The following is a 13,509-nucleotide window of genomic DNA, read 5'->3' on the forward strand; positions in this document are numbered from 1 at the left end:
AAAAAAATATTCTTATGAAATCTCTCTGAATTCTTGTGAACACTGAACTACCCATGTAGGTTACTAGAGCTACTTGCCTGTTAAAGACCATAACATCAAGATAATAATTCTCGTTAGATTTTTCTTGATGGAAAAGTATATTAGTTTACCTCCTCGCGATGTAAAGTTAGAAAAGCATTCTTATGAAATCTCTCTGAATTCTTGTGAACTCCTAACTACACATGTAGTTTACTAGAGCTACTTGCCTGTTAAAGATCATCACAACAAGATAATTCTCTTTAGATTTTTCTTTCCAAATTCTTGCTCGTGTGATATGAATATAATTTATCGGTAATTAATATTTTGATTAATTTTCTATTTAATCCCTCTGAATTCTTCTGAACTCTGAGTTACCATATGGAAAGAGTCTTATACTGTTTATCTCACTACAATTACAGTAACTAATAACTCACTACTAACTCAGTACTATTACAGTAACTCATAACTCACTAACTAACTCAGTGCAATTATAATAACTCACGACAGTCCACTTTAGTCTACAGTTTACTTTTAGTATAGACTTGATACTAGATTTATAAGTCAAGACGATATGCACAAAACAAGGACTAATATTTCATATGGAAAGAGTCTTCTACTGTTTAACTCACTACAATTACAATAACTAATAACTCACCACTTACTCAGTGCAATTATAATAACTCACGACAGTCTACTTTAGTTTACAGTTTACTTTTAGTATAGACTTGATACTAGATTTATAAGTCAAGACGATATGCACAAAACAAGGACTAATATTTCATATGGAAAGAGTCTTCTACTGTTTAACTCACTACAATTACAGTAACTTATAACTCACTTCTAACTCAGTGCAATTATAATAACTCACGACAGTCCACTTTAATCTACAGTTTACTTTTAGTATAGACCTAATACTAGATTATAAGTCAAGACGATATGCACAAAACAAGGACTAATATTTCATATGGAAAGAGTCTTCTACTGTTCAACTCACTACAATTACAGTAACTAATAACTCACTACTTACTCAGTGCAATTATAATAACTCACGACTTACGACTAATAACTAATATGAAATCGAACCTTTCCATCTAAATTCCCCAATATAATTCCTGTATTGTCCTCAGACCATCACATTTCATATATTGCCAATAACTGCTCGAAACCGACTGAATGTATTCAGTTATTGTGCCATCACAATAACATGTAATGCATAATACACGCTCTGGTTGGCTGGAGTTCGATCAATGTGGCTATCAGATTGCAAAACACTAATAGAGATATGACAATAAATCTATGCTGAGCTAAGCAACGTGGTCAATAATCCGGAGAAGCGGGTGGCCGAACGAAATTGTCCAAGCAATGTTGGCCAAATGAATTTTGTGCGGCGAGCTGAATATAAACGAAGTCCACTTCAACCCGCTGCGGAATATTTTGTCCGGGAAGGGGATTTCATTTTTGGACGCGGAATAGTTTGCTTGCCCCGTAATACACCGATGGAAATTGTGTACAATACTGTTCGACCGACTGGAGAGCAATCATTGATATGTGCCTTGCAGCGTATGTCAATTCAAAAGTTTCATTGATACACGATAGTACATAAAAGTTGAGGAACAACAAATTAAATGTTTATTAGTTTTAGTGTGTAGCGGTTTCCAATATTTTTATGTCTCCTTGGGGAATATAAACTCTAAACTGCACTACCCTTTCGTATTTTGGTTGTATTATACTAGACAACAAGTCATATTTCAAAGCTTCATTCATACATGTGCCTTGCACGATAGTACCTACATAACAGTTGAGGAACAGCAAATTAAATGTTTTATTAGTTTTAGTGTGTAGCGGTTTCCGATATTTTTACGTTTCCTTGGGGCATATAAACTCTAAACTGCACTACCCTTTAGTATTTTGTTTGTATTATACTAGACAACAACATGAAGTCATATTTCAGTTTTCTAAATTTCAGTTTATGCTTTGGTAATAAAAAAAATGTTCGAAAATGTAGTTTCCTGCAGCAATATAGTAGGTATTCTGTAAGCTGAATTTGGGAAATCTATTTCATTATTCTTCCACCACATCATGGATAGAGGCGTAATAATTTTTCTGATGTAGCTTGAAATATTTGAAATACTGTTGGCGAATTTATGAATTCAAATTGAAGAAATCATGATATTCATTTCATTTTCTGGTTCCAGTTTATGCTTAGGTAATAAGAACAATTATTGCACAATGTATTCAGATAGGTTGTAGGATTTTTCCCTGATGAAATTAAAACACTGTTTATGTTGTATTTTCTACTGATAATTTTTTATTCTCAGAAAACCAGGGTTTCTGAAAATACTCCGAAATCTAAATGGAATGAGACAAGTGTGTTTAAATTCAATCGGTATCTCTCTCTTTGCAGATGTGGAAGGATCAGCATTAACATTGCTCTGGTTCACAGATCGCTCTAATGGGTAAGTGAATATTGTGCATAATATTTTCATGAACAAATTCTATTCTATCCATTATAAAAGTGATGTTTATCCTGTAGATTATTGTCATACACGTTTCGTTCGAAAAAATTCGTGTATATCCTAAAGATTTTTGTCATATTTGAGGTTTGTTCAAAAAAGTCGTGTATATCCCACAGATTATTGTCATTTAAGATTTGTTATGTTATGCTTTTTTATTATTATTTTATATTCTTCTCTAGCACTTCAAGTGGATGAGCACTGTAATAACAAAATAAGATTGAAAATACTGTTTTCCATTAGAATTATTTATTTATTTATTTATTCGTTGATATAATTACAAATCATTTGAATATGATCGGGATAGAACAACAGGCATAGCCCAAAACTATTCTGTTCCCAAATTTTGGTAAATAATGAAATGTCCGAAAAAATAGGTTATGTTCTTACTGAGGAAATTTAAAGTTCAAAGTTCTGTCCAAGAATATATATTAGCTATATATCATACCACTCTTTTAGATCTGGATATATTCTTCAATACAGATATTAGTGTCCTATTAGCTTATTTGGATGGATTTAGAACTAAGACTATCATGGTCTCAGAGTGCTGAGAGATGCCGTGTCCTGAAAATATTGAAAATATCTTGTTTTCTCTGACGAAGTGAGTGAATTGGTTGAATATTCATTTGCAAAACATATTCTACAATTGCCTGATTAAGACCAGTAACAATAAATTACTATGAAAGCTTAAGAATAGGTATCAAAAAGCTATCTTGATCATTAGAGATGATACTAAGAGCTAGATGTATTTGAATGGATATTATGATCAGCAAGACACCGGTGTGGATGCAAGGTGAAGACTAGAAGTAATTAAAAACATCATGCCTCCAGAAATAATATGAAAATTAATTTCACAATCTAGATAATTGTGTTATTTCGCTCAGAAAGAGCCGGTAATTTAAAGGGCCAGATGTTACCAGGGTGCTCTCACCAATTCTGCTGCTGAATTATAGGAAGGAAAGTTTACAAACTCGAGCCTACGAAATTTTGAACTTATAACAACTGTAGGAAAACAGCAGGCTTTAGCTTGGTATAATATTACAGGCTTGAATTATTTTCACTAGTGCTCCAGAATAGGCCTACTGTCGGGGAAAGTTTACAAACTCGAGCCTACAAAATTTTGAACTTATAACAACTGTAGGGAAAACAGCAGGCTTTAGCTTGGTATAATATTACAGGCTTGAATTATTTTCACTGGTGCTTCAGAATAGGCCTACTGTCAATTTCTCTTGTTCATGTGAAACCTATTATAAGCTAGGATTTGTAGTGGGAGGTGGAATTTGAATCTAGAACAAACAGAATTCATCAAAGTTATACCAGATTGACAACAATTTAATTGTGATGAGTCGTAATCATCAAGTCATTGCCATTGTTGTATTATGTTGAGGTTATTTTCTTACTATAGTGTGGTCCACGTTATAATGGCAGTAGAAAGAGATGGGAGAAAAACGTTGCCGATCGATCCTCTGTCTTGTCAATGCCTTCTATAGACGGTAGCTGAAGCAGGTTCATTGATGTAATATTAACTGTTATATTTTATTAAGCCATGAATTATATTTTTCGATAATTTCATAATGAATTTTCATAATTCTGTGGCCTATTGCAAGAACTACCTAAAATGTCAAAATACCTACTTTCTCTCAAATCAGCTTGTATTAATTATTTTTCGAACTCATATTACTATTGAATGGCTTCCTTTCAGCATAATATTATTAAATGCGAGTGCTAGAAGTGCAGAAGTCGACATTGGTAGTTCTGGCACGGAGTATGAATGGCAATCTAAAAACCTATGTCTTCATTGGTGGTTTTCGCACTCTGAGAGTGGAATAATTACCGTAAATAATGACAATGGTAGTAAACATTTTATAACTTCTATTGCTTTGAGATAGGACATTGGCACTTCTGGAACTGAAAATAATCTATATAAGTGATGTATTAGTTTATTAAACTCATTAAAAAAATTGACATTAGTAGTTTTTGCACCAAGCCACAGAATTAAGATGAAATATTTTGTTAATTAATTATCAATTCTACATTGTTAAAAGACGATCTGGTAACTGAACAAAGCGAGAAAGAGATAGCGCTTTCCGCGTTGTTGAATGATAGATAAGGATAGCAATACCATTGCTAATCAAACACAGTCATTATAACGTCACCTCACTACAGAATGAAATGTTTTCAAAAATAATACCAAATTTGAAATGGAGACTCTAACATTGTGTAATATTTTATCTTGAATTAATATAAATCACTTGAATCATATTAATCACGAAATAAAAATGCATATAAATCACTTGAATCAGAACCAAACGCCTACACTTGATTCACACAGTATTTTCTCTCTTTCTAAAAAAGTGTAATTGTAATTTAAAGCTAAAGTGTCTCAGCCTTGCATATTTTGATAATTCTAAACTAGGATATTCATTATGATCACCTTTCAAACTTACTACACACCCACGCAATGAATGAGTTAATTGATTTTTCAGAGCATCTTCTACTCTTGTATTATTCATTGGAATGCAACGACCCTTACCGCTGTGTACTGAAGTACTAGATTTCTATTGGTCTATGCCCTTTCACAACTTCCTTTTCTAGTTTCGTCCCTATGAATTCGACATTTTCTATTGTTAGCAATTATTCAAAGTATTGAAGCGGTTCACTCTGTTGGTCTTGACCAGGGGTTCCCAACTTTGGTAATGACCTACTTGTGGCTCCAATTTACGTTATTGGAATGTATTCATTCAGATTTCTCAACATTTAACTTTATTATATATCTCAACATCATCATGTTATAGTCCTCTTTATCATGAGAAAGTTCTTGCGTTCATGAGAAAGTTCAATGTCTTGCAATCTGAGCAGTTGTACTACACCCAGTAAGAACTGCCATCTACTACCGGCTTATTTCAGAGCTAGGTCTCGGGTAATTTTCGACCAATCAGGAGAAAGAAGGCGGGGCTTGATTTCTTGCGATTCGAGCACCAAGTAACGGCTGCCAACTAGTGGTCGAATTTGAAACGACGTCACGATTTATTGTTGAATAATCAGGGGAAGGAAGGCTGAGTTACAAAAAAATTACCAATCAGGGAAGAGAAGGCAGAGTTACGAAATAATGGGGCAATCAGGAGTGAGTTCAATAGGAGCTTGAAGTTATGATTAAAGACGTGATTCCAATTCGAATCACTTTCGTTCAAAGTCAATCTATTTGTTTTAATTCTGTTGCAATCTCCAAATATTATTATTGGATACCCTTTGTTATGTTATCCATTTTTCAGTTTCATCTCAGTTCTCATTCAATTATCAAAACCTTTTAAAAATTAATTCTGAATTTACCGACTGACTTTTTTCCAATATTTTTATTGTTCATAACCATTAATCACTCACTCGAATTAATCACCTTTTCTTGTTTTTTTTTATATTTTTTAGAAAATAATAGTTGATGCATGGCTCCTATTTCATTGATTTTAGCAACAATCCCTCACTTATTCGGTTCTTATTACATATCGAATATTCACTCTTATTTGATACTATCACAGCATCGTGAATGAGCTTATCCTAGTGCATGTATACTGGAGTACTGTAGAGAAATACCTTTTGCCCACCAGCAAAAGCCATACGAATTAATTTTAGTCATAGTTTAATCGCTTCTGTTTGCCGTATCGTGATAGCTGGCCTCAGTAAAACAAACAAAAAACTGTTTCAGAAGTACAAATCAGAATTTCCACTTGTATTAAATTGAAAGGGGTAAGCTCTTGCCAGTACATGTATACTCAACTACTCAAGGTAGGCTACCTGGAATGTACTCTTGGTAAATTAGGTATATTGGAGAGGATCTTGTACATTACCTGTACTATAAATAGAAAAAATAAAAATCTCAGTACCCTTAATTGGTGATAAAGTGATTCAAAAACGGTACTGAGATATTTATTTTTTCTATTCATATTAAATAAAAGCAGCCCTATACAGAAAAGAGATAATACCTGTACTAGTATATTCGAATCACTAACCGCAGAAAGGAAACATGTCCAACTTTTTCAAAAAATGTTTTTTTTTTTTCATAAATCAACTATTTAATGTAAGATACATCGTTTAATGTAGGTAGGAGACATGTCCAACTGAAAGCATTGTAATGACGAAGTTTTGAATATATCGTTTACTGCAGGTTTAGGTTCAGGTTTTATTAAGTTTTTTGTCTCTCCTGTAAAATTATGAAAACTGGACATGTTGTCTTTCTGCGGTTAGCGATTCATTTGAACTTCTTCTGTGTACCGTTCTGTAACGTGATGATAGAGCTGGCCTAAAGAACCGAAAAATGGTCTCAAAAGTTGTATATTTGAACTTCTTCTGTGTACCATTCTGTTACGTGATAGCTGGCCTAAAGAAAACGATAAACGGTCTCAAAAATTCAAATTAATGGAGATTTTCCACAAGAAGGGGATTCTTGTGTTGAAAAGGGAATTTTTCCAGAGAAAAGGGATTTCCGTTGTAAGGTTGGCAGCACTGACTGATGCTTGCGCAGCCTCGGATTCTAGAATGCCTGAACCAGAAACCAGAAGTCGCGGCGCGCTCAGTCTGATCGGTTGCTCTGTGTGCAGTGATGTGCTCGTCATGATCAAGTTCAAATAGCTGTGTGTTAGTTGCCTCACCTGTTGGAGCGCCGATGATAACACCGCATTCCGGTAAGTGCGTTCACGTACCCGGTAGGCCAATACTATTTGTCCAAGTTATTCTGTGGAGACACACAGCTTCCCTTGAATAAAAAAATCAGGAACGGATTGAATGCTGTGTTATCAATACTTCTTGATAGTGAAGTATTAATGATTGTTGATAGTGATAGTGAAGTTGATTGATAGTGAAGTATCACTGATTGTTGAACTGCATCAAAGGTGTCAAAGTTTGTGGATTGTAATATTGTAAGAATCTTCCGATAAGTTGATTATAGTCCAAGTTATTTTGTGGTGACAGAAATTTTCCGTCAATACGAATTTTATGGACCGATCTATTTGAACTTATTTGAATTATCAATCTTTGATAGTGGAGTAGGCCCACTGTATACCTGTATTACTGTAATACACTATATTAATACTAATCGTTGAGCTGTATGAAGTGACAAGTTTTGTGAATTATAAGAATCTTCGTGTTTAATTTTTTTTTTTGAATGAATGAATTTATTTGCCAAAAACAAAATACAAAAAAGCTTTACAAAAAATGAATATAAGTATATTGTTGCCGATAAGTTTATTATATTAGACCAAGTTATTTTTTGGTGGCACAGAAGTTTTCTCTGAATAGGAAATCCAGGAACCGATCTGTTATTAATCTTTGATAGAGAAGTTTTACTAATTTTTGAGCTGTATTAATGGTGACCAGTTTTGTGGATTGTAAGGATCTTCGTATTCAAATTGTTGCCGCTAAGTTGATTGTATTAGACTTAGTTATTTTGCGGTGACACAGAAACTTTCCTTGAATACGAAATTTATGGATTGTTGTCAATATTTGATAGTGGAGTATTACAAAATAATTGTTGAGCTGTATCAAAGGTGTAAGTTTTTTGGATTGTTACATTATAAGAATCTTCGTGTTTTAATTGTTGCCGATAAGTTGATTATATTAGACCGAGTTATTTTGTAGTGGCACAGAAATTTTCCTTCAATACGACATTCATGGACCGATCTGCTATCAATCTTTGATAGTGGAGTATTACTAATTGTTGAGCTGCATTAAAGGTGATAAGTTGTGTGAACTGTAAGAATCTTTGTGTCCAAATTGTGGCTGATAGGCCGATGATATTTGACCAAGTTATTTTGTAGTGGCACGGAAGCTTCCCTTGAGTACGAAATTTATGGACCGATCTGTTATCAATCTTTGATATTGAAGTTTTCTAATTTTTTATCTGTATCAAAAGTGACAAGTTTTGTGAATTGTAAGGATCTTCATGATAATTATACAAATTGTGGCCGATAATCCGATGATATTCGATCAAGTTATTCTGTGCAAATACAGAAATCTCCCATGAATACGAAATCCATTGACCGATCTGTTATCAATATTTGATAGTGAAGTTTTACCATAGAGAAACAATAGCGTAACTTACGCTATTGTTTCTCTATGGTTTTACCAATTGTTGAGCTGCTGTATCAATGGTGACCAGTTTTGTGGATTTTAAGGATCTTCTTGTTCAAATTGTTGCCGATAAGTCGATGATATTCGATCTGTGTAGACACAGAAACTTTTCTAATAAGTAATTTATTAAATGATCTCTTATCAATATTTGATTGTGAAGTACTGTATTACTAATCAAGCTGCATCAAAGTGACAAGTTTTGTGAATCGTAAGGATCTTCGTAATCAAATTTTGGTTGATACTTGAAGGTTCCTTGTTGTTTGAAGTATATTCTGTGAGGAAGAGATTAGTTTTGTTGTATCATTGTATCATTTGGATTCTTGTATCATCAATATTGATAGTGCAGTTGCAGTTGATAATAATTGTAAGCTCAATTAGAATGCAGAAAAATGTGAGGATTTTATTGTGAGTTTGTTCAAAGTTTAGTGAGCAGATAGGGGTGCGATGGTATTTTGATTTTAAGATTCTGAAGATTCAAATTTATATTGGTGATATTCTGGAATGTTGGACAGTTCTGGAATCTGTTATCACTGTCCTATTTTCATATTACCCGAAGATGATAGAACTATTGGCAGGCTACTGGTGTCAATTTATTAAAATTTTGATGAGCAGTCAGGGTTGCAGTTATTATATTATATAAATATTTTTTGAGAATATTCTGGTGGTTGCAAATAATACAAAATCAAGACTGGTTCAAATGTGTTATCACTAACTGATAGGAGAGTTTTTGATAGTTGTTAGGGGTTCAGGGCCCAGCAAATCTTCCAGTATCTTTGTGTTATCATGTAAAGAACAGTTAGAGGTGATAGGTTTATTGGATGTTTTTGTGGAGATGTATGTTTCATGGAGGTTTCAAATACGAAAAAGTTCGGTAACTTTGTTGAGCGCGAGAACAGAAAATGATCAACAAGCAGAAAGGTGTCAGAATATTTGAGTCATTGTTCACTACATTTGGAGAAAATTCATCCGTGATGAGTTTTGTGACAGTTGGTATTTCGAGGGATAGTACGTTATTAATTGATTGTTTCCAAATTGTGTTGTTACAGGCTTATATTTTATTAAAGATAATTTTTGAGACGTCTGTTAATGACTATTATGACGGTATTAGAATAAAATATTGATAATTGATTATCAATAATGATTGAAATACTGGTTATTGAAAAATAACTGTTGGTTATTATGACGGTACATACAATACAGAATGAATTATATTTTTTGAATGTTAAATTAACTCCTAGAGAGTGTCAATGATTTCAGGGATAACAGAATGCCTTTTATATCGATTTTGATTAATATTCCCAGCAAGATTGGCATTTTTTCATTGAGTATTACTAGTTCAGGTAGTAGTTTAGTGGTACATTAATTTATGGGTGGATAACATGGGTCATACATTCCTCTTGAGAATAACATACCATTTATTGTGTTTACGTCATTGATATTTCACTTCATTCATATTATATTTTGAAAATAAAAGCCTTATCCTATCAATAATAGAGTTTCCAATAAGAATTTGCATTGACATTATTCATATTGAGATTCTCAGATCATGTAAGAATACATTTGAAACATTTTTGAAAATCAAATCAGTTGTCAAGTTTTATGTTGCATACCAATACTATTTTCATAAATATTGTACATCACTATCTTCTCGTTTCTCTCGAGCTCATCTTTAAACTTTCTTCCATCTCCTCATCATTAAATCAATACTAACTAGAAGCTTTTGTAGAATACCGTCAAAACAAAAACGCCGGTAGTGAGTTCAGCTCAAACTCTATTTTTAAAACCTACTAAATTGCCTGAAGGCGAGTTGAGAAAAAATGTGTTTATCCAGTATAATGAGAGTTATTAGATCTGGTATCATCAGCTGATGAAGATCCAGGAAAACTGGAAGCCTTCCGGCTGATATTCTGTTAATCTGCTTTCGCTTATCTCTCCTTTTTTCTTACTTGTTTACAAGACTTCCTAGCCTGCTTGGTGTGCTATAAGATTTTTTTTTGAATCTTGAAGGCACGTGCAAATTTTTAATTACTCATTACAAACTTTTTCCAATAAAAAATGTAGTGTCAGAAGTCTGATCAGTGTCAGAAATGTAATGTCAGAAGTCTGATCAGTGTCTGAATAGTGTCAGAAATGTAGTGTCAGAATAGTGTATAGATTCCTATAGATATAGATACACTTGAGACTTGTGTCTGATCATTAGACAGTAGTCAGTAGAATGTATTGTCATTGTCAGTAGTTTTTATTAGTATGGGACTGGATTTAACTTACATCAATTTATAATTTACATTGTTATTTCCCCTGGTTTTACATTGTTTTATCCCCCTTCTATGTGATCATCAGTCAAGTTAAATAATCAATAATACATTTCTCTTATGAAACCAGGTCCTAATAGATCTAGCCTATAACTAGGTAATAAGAACGTCAGAACTGCAATTTTTGTGCCAATGTATGCAGTTATTGCAAGTCAATGAACTCACTGCTCTCAGATCAATAATATCTATCTAGAAATTTCACAATGATGATGTTGAAATACTCCTCATAAGTTATTGAACATAATTTGTAGTTGAACATTATTTCAAGAATTTCTACTTGAAATTTTTCATATGGTCGGTTTTCAAGAAATTGCGTACTCATTTTAGATTTGATTCTGATCCTCAATCAAAATCGTAGTGTGTAAACTCATTGGAATTGGAATACAATTTCTATTACAAAATGAATAGATTGCATTTGATTTTTTTGGTGGGTCTATTAAAAATTCTAGTGGTAATACGATGTTTTTCATTCAATTTTAAACGTTACAGAAATCATCTTCACTGGCCATTTACGAACATTACAACAAGGCAATACGCCTCCAAAATGTCCTACGATTAGCTGTTGAATCACCTATTGGTAAGAATAGTCAATCGGAGGACATTCTAGGTGACACCACAAATTAATGAACTTCTTTGTCTTTTTCGTTAGTGCTACTCTTAAATATAAATGAAAAATAAATATTTTAATTTTTTTTAAAGGGTAGGTTACTTAGATTTCTATTTTTATTTCTAATAACTTATTTATTCAGAATTTGTCCATTACTGTGTTATGAGTTAATGAGTTAATGTAATGAGTACTTATTTTTTGTATCATGTCCCATTGTTGGAACGTTTCGTTAAAAAAAAAACGTTTTCATTAGTGGCCGGCTAGTCTCCACTTTGCTAGTCCCCACTCCTCATTTTTAATATGTAATGTATTTGTGAGTCGTATTTGTACTCGTATGTAAACTTTCAATGTTTTCGACTCTTTCTAACAGGCTCCTTCAAATTGAAGCACATGACTTCTCACATGACTAGAGACATTAGAACTAATGAACCCATTCCAATTAGAGCCTCTATTGTAGACTAGAACCATCATCATTATCTCCGCCAACGTTTACATCTAAATTATGACATCATATATGGTATAACTGTGAATAAAATACTTATACTATAGTTGGAATTGCTTTTTGTCAGTTTTGACCATAAATGAACTTGATCGAAACAAATTTTCGTACGATTAAATAAATTAATAAAAACAATATGGAAACTTGAAGTACCCTTTATTATTTAAAATATTACAACGACTCGATTAAATTATTGTTTAATTAAACTTGCCCTATTTTACCTTATTCGAAATTTGTCACTTTTCAAGGATATTTCTACTTCCTATTTCAAAGATGATTACTTTTATAGTGGAGAAAATGAAATTAGCATCACTAAAATTCTTATTCTACTCTCTCTGGTTTTGAGAAATATTTTAGTGCCTATTCAACACATTACATAATGAATAATCTCATATTGACTTGATAACAAAATTGATCAAATTCTTTCACTAAATAAAATTTAAATATTTCATAAACATCAAAATGAATATGCTACCATTCTTCAAGAGACAGAAATCAGTTTATCAGAGATTGGCAATGGTGTAATAACCGAAACCGGTCTTTCTAAGTATCAAATCTGTGGTTTTTTTTTAACAATTTCCTAGTCTTTTTCATTTTAAGAAGAAATCAATATTTTATTTCAATACTAGTAGGATGAATAAGGCTTCAACATGAAATTTTGCATTTGCTCTCAGTTCAGTATTGTTTATCACCACTTCAATCTTTACAAATTCTAAACTGCATTCACTTTGTTTATAACACTGCCACTTGCCACTGCCCTCTAAACTTTGTTTATAACTCTACTAAGCTTACATAAAATTGAAAATGAGGACGCCTTGTTTTCAACTTTCTCAAAACATATTTCGACTATTAATGGCATTTGCAAGAATAACAACTTGGAAATGTCATTATCTTAATAGTTGAAGCATGTCGTGAAAAATAAAATTAAATGGAAAACAGGGTACTTTGTTTTTTTTTAATTTTCATGTAAATATGAGTAGCCCTCACCAATAAAGTGAATAAACTTACACTATGTGCTATGGGATTAATGAATCGTTTCCACTAATAAACCCTCTTTATGAACCACCACTATAAATCCTGCAATATTTTGCAACTACTGTAAATGTAAGCTTATTGAAAGTCATTGAGAGAATGCATTAGTAGAGCAATCGACACATTTGTTAGTTAGCCTGTTAATTATGCATGTGATGTCACCGTTCTATTGTGAGGATGTGGGAACTGAGTTTCACTCAATATTGTCAGTATTCATTGAGAATAACACGAAAGCTTCCCATTTTAACCAATAATTCTGATAGTAAGCCTACTATAGTTGGCCTATAGTGAGGTCCACGTTATAATGGCAGTAGATAAAGATAGAAGAATAGCGATGCTGATTCTCTGCATTAATTAATTATATTTCTACACTGTAAAAAACATAATTGGCATCGTTGTAAACCTGGA

The 13,509-nt window shown here is 32.7% G+C and overlaps 1 protein-coding gene across 3 annotated transcripts in view; it reads left to right on the forward strand.

Annotated features, from left to right (window-relative positions):
- LOC111049384 (bifunctional heparan sulfate N-deacetylase/N-sulfotransferase) overlaps positions 1-13,509 on the forward strand; it is a 210,934-nt gene that overhangs the window by 39,147 nt on the left and 158,278 nt on the right. The window contains exon 3 of one of the 3 annotated variants that reach the window (XM_039437594.1): positions 2,423-2,474. The exons of 1 other annotated variant lie outside the window; for it this stretch is intronic. The gene's annotated coding sequence lies outside the window, so the exon portion shown is untranslated. Of the gene's footprint in view, positions 1-2,422; positions 2,475-7,069; positions 7,208-13,509 lie in introns of those variants that run through there. One more of the 3 variants, XM_039437592.1, reaches the window with a different exon arrangement.

This window comes from Nilaparvata lugens, chromosome 11 (assembly GCF_014356525.2).
Source record: "Nilaparvata lugens isolate BPH chromosome 11, ASM1435652v1, whole genome shotgun sequence".
NCBI lineage: Eukaryota > Metazoa > Arthropoda > Insecta > Hemiptera > Delphacidae > Nilaparvata > Nilaparvata lugens.